The 9,430-nt window shown below is 38.4% G+C and overlaps 1 protein-coding gene across 1 annotated transcript in view; it reads right to left on the minus strand.

The window, feature by feature from the left end:
- Window positions 1-9,190, minus strand: part of SCN7A (sodium voltage-gated channel alpha subunit 7) — a 194,166-nt gene extending 184,976 nt beyond the window's left edge. The window contains exon 1 of the mRNA XM_058664241.1: window positions 9,140-9,190. The gene's annotated coding sequence lies outside the window, so the exon portion shown is untranslated. The remainder of the gene's footprint in view (window positions 1-9,139) is intronic.
- Between the last annotated feature and the right edge of the window lie 240 nt (window positions 9,191-9,430).

Raw genomic sequence — 9,430 nt, forward strand, 5'->3', positions numbered from 1 at the left:
ACTCTGCCTTTCCAAGAAACAAAAATGAAAAATATTTTAGAATCTTATGTTATTCATTAAAACCACATGATACTAGAATAACACAGGTACATATACCAACTGAACAGAACAAAGTCCAGAAAAAACTCATGCATTTTTATCAACTGAATTCCAACAGAGATGCCAAGTACACTGTGCTCTGTTCATGGCATTAGAAAAACGGGATATCCATTTGAAGAAGAACTAAATTAGACCCTTAAATACAAAAGTCAAATAAATATGAATATTCAAATGTAAGTAAACTTGTGAAACTGTTGGGAGAAAACATGAAAAATTTTGCAACATCAGTTTAGGCAATGTCGTTTTCTAGAAATAGGCCCTAAAGCACAGGCAACAAAGTAAGAATTGACCAATGACAGACAATTTGAAAAATTTCTGTTTGGCAAAGAAAAACATATCAAAGAATTGAAAAATATGTAAAAATCAGATAACATAGTTTCAAACTATATATCTGATAAATTATTAAAATGGGTGCCGGGGTCCGTGTGATGGATGTAGAAAAACAGGAAGGTGTGAGAAACATTGCTTCCATTGCAGGCAAGGCCGCGAAGGAACTCCCCGCCGAGCAGGGCTCCGGGGGACGTTGTTTTGATCACCTGAATGCAGCCCGCTTTCCATTGCCGGACACTGGACTTCCCCACTGAGTTTTCAGTAATCTGCCTAGGCACTGTCTGCCCCTGCGGAGTTAACAGTTGATGTGTGGTATCTGTGCGAGCTTGGAAGTTGATGTTACTGATATTCGCTTCTAGCATAAAGGTTTTTACCTACTGCTGCTACAGCTGCCACCATTGCTATGTTAATCAAAGGTGTTCTGTACTCAGGTGGTGGGGACTTGTTTACAGCCTTTCCTCTCCCATTGACGATATGCTAATCAAGGGTGCTAACTTCCCAGGTATAGGGGAAACCCATTCTTTCTCTCTTTGATCTTTTGGGTCCTGCCTCCGGACACATTCCTCCCTTAGCTGATTCAGGAGGTATGTGTTACTGGTTTAGCTTTCCTTAGGTGAGACAAACGGCAGAATTATCTTTAGCAACACCCATTTGATCATGACGTAAAAAGTCTGAGCCAGAGTTTGACTGACTGTATAAATAAAGCGGACGGCTTTATTGCATAGTCCACTATCATCATGGAATCCTAGTGGTCCATCTCTTTCTTTCTGCGCCTCATCCACGCACCCTTCCCGAGTTCCGAAACCCAGGCTGGAGCTGGACTCCAGCAAATGGGCAAAGGTCCAGACACATCAAACAAAAAAATGACCAAAAAGATACCCAATATCACTAATCACCAAGGACATAAATACTATCAGTACACTGGGGTATCACCTCAAACATATTAGAATGTCTACTTTCAAATAAGAGTTGTTAAGGATATGCAGAAAATAGAACTCTTATATGCCATCATGTGGCCATGATGAAAAACTATATTCCTGATAAAAAATTTTAAAGAAGCTATCAAATGCTCTAATATATTCACTAATGATTATACAAAAGTTATAAAAATCAGGATGTTGAAGAGACATTTGCACTCATGTTCACTGGAACATAATTTACAAGTCAGAAAATAGAACCTTCCTGCTTCTCAATGGATAATCATAGATGAGAAGAGTAGAATGGTGGTGTCCACAGCCTAGGTGGCAGAGTGTAATTAATGAGAAGTTCAAAGGACACAAAGTTTGCTAGATAGGAAGAAAAGGTTGAAGACCGTATTGTACAACATGGTGGCTATAATAAGGTTCTCTACACTGGCAAATTGCTAGTGGCACAGTTTTTGGAGTGATATCACCACAGATAAGTAAATAAGGTGATAAGCTCAACTCATTCATATCCACATGTCAATACATATAACAGGCCAATATAAGTAAAATTGGACCAATTGCTAAAAATTAATAAAAACTTGGGACATATGGAAGAGAAATAAAGTATCAAGAAGCTGTCATAATATCCACTAAATTTTGAAAAATAATAGAATGAGGAGGAGGCGATGAGATGATGGCTCAAAATCTGCAAAATTGAAATAGACATGTCTACACATTGACAAAAATGTACAATCAACATACAGTAGAATTTCATACTGCTGAAAATGTTAAGATTGACAGCATTTCAAAGTCAAAATGCAGGTTTTCTATGCAGATATAAGTAGGCTGCATCTGAATAGTATGCATTGTCAGACAAAAATAAGATCCTCAGACAAGGAAAAATGTCTGCACATATGCATCTATATACAGATGATTTTGCTGTATATTACACACATAACCAGTGAGCTCACTACTCTCAAGACAGAATAGAATTGGGATCTCTTTTTAAAAGGAAAGCAAAACCATTAGCAAAGGTAGTCTTCTTTTTTTTTAAAAAAATTTATTTATTTTTATTACAAAGTCAGATATACAGAGAGGAGGAGAGAGAGGGGAAGATCTTCCATCCGATGTTTCACTCCCCAAGTGAGCCGCAACGGGCCGGTGCGCGCTGATCTGAAGCCAGGAACCAGGAACCTCTTCTAGGTCTCCCACATGGGTGCAGGGTCCCAGTGCTCTGGGCCGTCCTCGACTGCTTTCCCAGCCCACAAGCAGGGAGCTGGATGGGAAGCGGAGCTGCCGGGATTAGAACCGGCGCCCATATGGGATCCCGGGGCTTTCAAGGCGAGGACTTTAGCTGCTAGGCCACGCCGCCGGGCCCAAAGGTCATCTTCTTAAAACACAGAATCATCCTTAAGAAAAAGCCATGATGTAAATCATAATAATTTAAAGCAATTCTGTTGATCTAAGCATTAGACTCCTAGGAGAAGCTAGGCATTTGGAATATTTACAATACAGGATGTTAAGCAAAATAATGCCTCCCAATTACTCAATTAAAAATAAATCTTGAAAAAAAAAATAAATAAATCTTGAAGATTTTTTTGCATGATTGAAAATAATAAACTTCCCAGGCTATATTTTCTTGCCAATTAATGTTGATAAGAACATCCCACATTTTCTTTTCTCTTGAAAAAACATTTATTTATTTGAAAGAGTGACAGAGGAAGAGAAGAAACAGGGAGAAAGTGACAAAGACCTTCCATATACTGGATCATTCCCACAAAAGCCTGCAACATCTGGGCCTGGGCCAGGCTGAAACCACGAGCCAAAAACTCCATCTGGGTCTTTTCCTTTGGAGGCAGGAACCCAAACACTTGGGCCATCATTTGCTGCCTCCCAGCAATATTAAGAAGCTGGATTGGGGCCCGGCGGCGTGGCCTAGCAGCAGAAGTCCTCGCCTTGAACACGCCAGGATCCCATATGGACGCCGGTTCTAATCCCAGCAGCTCCACTTCCCATCCAGCTTCCTGCTTGTGGCCTGGGAAAGCAGTTGAGGACGGCCCAAAGCTTTGGGACGCTGCACCCGTGTGGGAGACCTGGAAGAAGTTCCTGGTTCCTGGCTTTGGATTGGCGCAGCACCTGCCGTTACGCTCACTTGGGAAGTGACTCATCGGACAGAAGATCTTCCTTTTTGCCTCTCCTCCTCTCTGTATATCTGATTTTGTAATAAAAATAAATAAATCTTAAAAAAAAAAAAAAGAAGCTGGATTGGAAATATGGAGCAGCTGGGACTTGAACCAGGCACTCTGGTATGAAATACAGACATTCTGAACTGAGGTTAAATTTCTGAGCTACATCTGCCACTTGAATTGCTTATGTAATTATTTGCTAGCATAATTAAAGTTTTAAAAAATGAATTCAGAATGTGACTGATTTTGTGTGTGTTTGTGTGTGACGGATTTTTAAGATAACACGCATTTATTAGATTTCCTGTACCTTTTCTTGTACCAAATTACAATTTTTGGAATTTAACCACAGGGTAATCGGCTTCTTTTAAACAGAAGCTATAATTTTCATTTCCTTTTTAACAATATGTATATATAGTACTATAATATCTATTAGTTGCAATTGTATCTTGGAATTCTTTATTATCTTCCAGAACTTTTTAAACAAATAAAATGAGCATGTATCTTAATTGTTTCTCTGCCACCTCTTCACAAACTGTCATCAACATGATACTATGTCAGGAAGAAAAATATCTCTAAGCAGAAGAAATGGGCTTCTATAAACAGAAGTGAACAACATATCATAAAACATTTTGATAAGTTTAACTAAAGACTATAAAGTAAAATGACAAATATGTACACATTTTAGATAGTTTGGGAGAAGAGGTGGAGGTGCAGTAAAAATTAAAACTTTTCATAGGAGTGGGACTGTTTCCCAATTTACTTTAGAATATAATACCAATTGCCAATGGTATTTTTATTACTGTAATAAATATAATAATTTAGACCCCATCCCTGAGTACTGAGGTGATTGGGAAGCTGGGTGAGGCATTCCCGATTATCTCCCCCGCTTCCTCTAGACACAGGAAGAAGAAAGAAAATTTGGAAACAATGGTCTCACCCACTTTCCCTTAATCCTCAACTCCTCCCACCCTAATCAGCTATGTAAATATCATCAAAAATCAAATTTAAAAATGAAGTGAAAATTAGGCCAATTAATATTGATCATTAGTATAAATGTATTTATTTATTACTGATAGCCATTAATGCAACAGAAAGGGGGGCAGACAATTGACCCAGTGATAAAGTCACTACTTGTGATGCCTGCACCTCTTATGAGAGTGCCCAATCGAAGACCCAGTTCTACTTCCAATTCTAGCTTCCTGATAATTTGTAACCTGGTAGGCAGTGGGTTATGATTTAACTAGTTGGGTCCTGACTCCTCATAAACCTGTAATGAGTCAAAGGCTCCCGCCTTGATCTGGTCCACCCTTGGCTATTGCAAGCATTTGGGGAGTCAGTTGGCAGATGAGAGATTTATGGCTGTGTTTTCAAGTAATTAAATCTTAAGATTTATTTACTTTTATTGGAAAGGCAAATATGCAGAGAGAAGGAGAGAAAGAAAGATCCTCATCTGCTGGTTCACCCCCAAGTGTACAAAATGGCCCAGAACTAAACCAATCCAATGCCAGAAGCCTGGAGCTTCTTCCAGGTCTCCCATGTGAGTGCAGGATCCCAAGGCTTTGGGGCTATCTCTACTGTTTTCCCAGGCCACAAGTAGGGAGCTGGAAGGGAAGTGGAACAGCCGGGACACAAACTGCTGACCATTTGGGTCCTGGCACATGCAAGGTGAGGACTTCATTCACTAGGCTACCATTCCAGAACCCTCAAATATTCAATTTTGAATATTTTAAAAGAACATATAAGAAAGACTAACATATGTATATAATATTATATATATATATATGCAATGTATATGTTAAAACATAAAATACTGCCAGGAATCAAACACTCAGCTCATGACATGTATCTTAGATGTGGATACTATTGGAATGAGAAGAGAACAGAATGCTCCCTCTTAGTGCTTTTAGGTCATCCTATTGTTTTAGATGGATATGGGAAAGTACAATGAATGAAGATAAAGAGAAGCAGGCAAGTGACTATTAGGATTCTGTTCATGTGCTTTCATGTGTAAGTTTTCATTGCTTGCTGCAGAGACAGAAGGAAATCAAGTGGCATTGGACAAACAACACAGAGCTTAGTCCACTACTTAGGTCCCAGGTAAGACATTCCAACAGTGTCCTCAGTCACTTTGAGCACAGCTGTAACAAAAGGAACTAGTAGGTTTTCTCAGCAGGGCTGAAGTAGAACTGTCTTACTCTACAAGGTGCTTCTAAGTTTCCACATGATGTGAATGTGATTTATGTGCAGAGAGACTGCCATTACAAATCAAGGAATATCCCATGTTGAGTATGGGGAATAGGTAATATACTTAAAATATAGCAAAGTAATTAAGAAATATTAAATACAGAACTTCTATATCACCCAAACATTCATCATTTAGATTAGTGAAACCATGCATCCATAAAGATTGTTGCATGAGTGTAACAGATTAATTTTTAATAATCAAAGCTTAACACAATCTAAACATCTGTTAATGGCCAGATTAGCTGTATTATATTAATATATATAAATAATAAGAGAAAATATTGGTACATCAAATGAAAGTGAAAATATTTATGGAGAATGAAAATACCAGACAAAAAGGTTTGCATAGCATATTATTCAATTATACGAAAGCCTAGAAATAGTAAACAAGTCTCTAATAAAAGAAGGCTAATACTTGTTTTCCTGTGGGTTGATTGCTAGGAAGGATGGATTATGATATGGTTAAAAGAAGCTTTGGACATGAGTTCATTATTTGATCAGGGTAGTGCCCATATGAGTTGTAGAAATGTCACAACTTATCTAAATGTATATTTAAATAAATACATTGTATCTCACTAAAGTTGCCAAAAATCCAAAATGTGTCAAAACATTAGAAAGGGGTGATTGCCCTTTTGTGCTCCTTTTCTCTGAAGTACTGTTGACATGGAAAATCATGCTACAGTACCTGCCTGCTTTAAGAAATGTACTGTTCGGGCCCGGTGGCGTGGCCTAGCGGCTAAAGTCCTCGCCTTGAAAGCCCCGGGATCCCATATGGGTGCTGGTTCTAATCCCAGCAGCTCCACTTCCCATCCAGCTCCCTGCTTGTGGCCTGGGAAAGCAGTCGAGGACGGCCCAAAGCTTTGGGACACTGCACCCGTGTGGGAGACCCGGAAGAGGTTCCTGGTTCCCGGCATCGGTTTGGCGCGCACCGGCCCGTTGCGGCTCACTTGGGGAGTGAAACATCGGATGGAAGATCTTCCTCTCTGTCTCTCCTCCTCTCTGTATATCCGGCTTTCCAATAACAAGAAAATCTTTAAAAAAAGAAAGAAAGAAATGTAGTGTTCTCTTCTACCAGTTTCCATTGGTTCAGTGAACATAGGCACCATCATAATGTGTTTCACACATGCGCATGCACACACACATTAATGATGCATGTTATTCATTTGCAAAGTAGAGTTACAGAGAAAGAGAGAGAGGAATCATCTTCTATCCACTGGTTTACTAGCCAAATGATGGCAACGGTTAGAGCTGGACAAGAATGAAGTCACAGACTGGAGCTTCTTCCAGGTCTCTCACATGGGTGCAGGGTACAAGCACATGTGCTATGTTTGCTGTTTTCCCAGGTGCTCTAGAAGACAGCTGTATAGAACGGGAGCATCTGGAACCCAAACTGGGATGTCAACACTTCAGGCTGCCATGCCACTTTTCGGGGCTGGCATCATGGTGTAGTAAGCTACACCTCGGCCTGCAGAGCTAATATTCCATATCAGCACTGATTAGAATCCTGGCTGCTCTACCTTTTTTTTTTTTAAATTGTTTTCTGATACAGTTTAGTTGGTGCTGGGAACTTCCTTTTCCTTTCCCCAAGTTCCCTCTCCTCCTCTGTTCTCCCCTTCAGTCTCACAATGGGTGTATTTCGTAAGTTTGAAGGCTATTATAAATATACCCACTATTTTTAGCTACTAGTCATACTCTTTTGTTATATTAAAGATTGTTAAATAAGACATCAGTTACTTCATGAAGGACTACTCATTGTAATACTATAGGTGAAATCAGTAGGGAGGGAGAGGATTTAGGAAGGGAGAGGGGAAATCATAAAATCATTTAAAAATAATTTTAAAGCATAATATTTCATAAAATAATTTTAAAGACATTACTTATTTTATGAAATCACTTAGGAAGTTTAATAAATGTACATATATGTATGTATATATTAAAAAGTTGGCTTTTGGTAATTTGCAACAAATCAATAAAACCTCTATGCAACAGCTGTTTTTGAGAACTCTGTTTCAAGGTGATTTTAATTTTAGGAACCAACATGAATCTGAGTCCATATTTGGAATGTATCATTTTCATGGTAGAGAACAGAGCAAAAGAGCTAGCAGAAATAGACCATGGCTCACCAAGCACCTGTACTGAGAATCAACACAGATCTCTTCTGCTTATATTTCATTGGCCAGAATAAGGCAATGGCCTGACATGAAAATGGATCGAGGAAGTGCTCTCTGCTTATAGTTAGCTCCTATCAGCAACAGGGCAGTGAAAGGAAGCATACAGTCACATTATTGGAAATATATATTAAATGCGTCAGACAATAAACAGAGTCTATGGTTAATTAAACTGTGCAAGGGCTAATATTATCATATGCTATCTTTTTCTGGATCATGAAATGCAAGGTTTCATTTTCCATTTTGTTCATTCTCACATGGTAAGATTATCTATACTTAGCACACATTTCCATGCTTGATTTGATGACAATGCTTTCTATTGACACTGTCTTCCTCTTCTTCATCACTTGATCTTCCTAGTACTGACACTGTGATTGTTTGGTTGCTTAGTGATTTATTTTTCCCTTGCCAGCAAGCAGTGTAGTTGTGTGAATGTGAAGAATGTATCTGTCCTGTCATTGCTCTACTGAGAATAGTTTCTGGAACATTGCAGACAATAAATACTTCCAAATAAGAGAAAAATAGCAAGAAAAAAACATGCAACTTAAAATTTGATGCTATCAGCTGGGAGTCAAACTCTTGTGTTGAACTGATCCAAAGCAGAGAGTAGTTGTGAAATAAACAATATTTTTCCCTTCCTGCTTGTATCTAAAAGTTTACAATAAAAGCTCTTTCTTTGCTTACACACAGGATTGCTCTCAGGATACAGTCAGTTGCTGACTGACATCTCTGAAGCTTCCGGTCCCATCTCCCTTGCTTCCATTCCTTTCATTTCCTTGTTTTGTTTTGTTTTTTAATCTTATGGGAATCAGGGAACAGTACGTAATAGAGCAGATCTTTCCTGTGAAGGAAGACAATCAAGAGCACATCCTTTGTTCCATCTCCACAGCATTCTCTTTTAGGGACCCTGTCAGGTAATCCCCAGGAATTTGGGGAAAGTTTTTGAGAAAAAGTTCACATAAAGTATTTACTTAAAATAAATCTAAATATAAAAGGAATCACTTTATTTAAACTGCATGAGAAAAAATAAGCATGAAGTATAAGCAACTTAATTTAAGGGAATAGCTAGAATTTGTATTAACTCATGACATGGTGTGAGGAGCAGACTTGGTACATCAACCAGAGCAATAGTTAGCAGTGCATAATTTTCAATCATTATTACCTAGAGAGATTCATGAAAAATATTATCGCTAGACAGAAAACTTACAGCATGAAATTGTGCCTGGTATACTCTTCCATTCTTCTGAAAGGGCTCCTGGATGCTTCTAAAAGAAAAAGATAATAAAGTCATTGGAAAACTTTAAAGCAACTATGCAGGTCCAAGCCTTTCTGAAAAATCTTTTCTGGTTTATGTTTGTTAGTACTTAAAATCCATAATTTCACTGTCTCTTTGACTTTATTCATTCTGAATTCATTTATTATTTGTATATAATATGTCATTTTTTAGTAACTGCTTTCAATGATTTTCCTTAAGTTTATTTTTACCAGGTAATGGTAG

This window comes from Ochotona princeps, chromosome 5, assembly GCF_030435755.1.
Source record: "Ochotona princeps isolate mOchPri1 chromosome 5, mOchPri1.hap1, whole genome shotgun sequence".
Lineage (NCBI taxonomy): Eukaryota > Metazoa > Chordata > Mammalia > Lagomorpha > Ochotonidae > Ochotona > Ochotona princeps.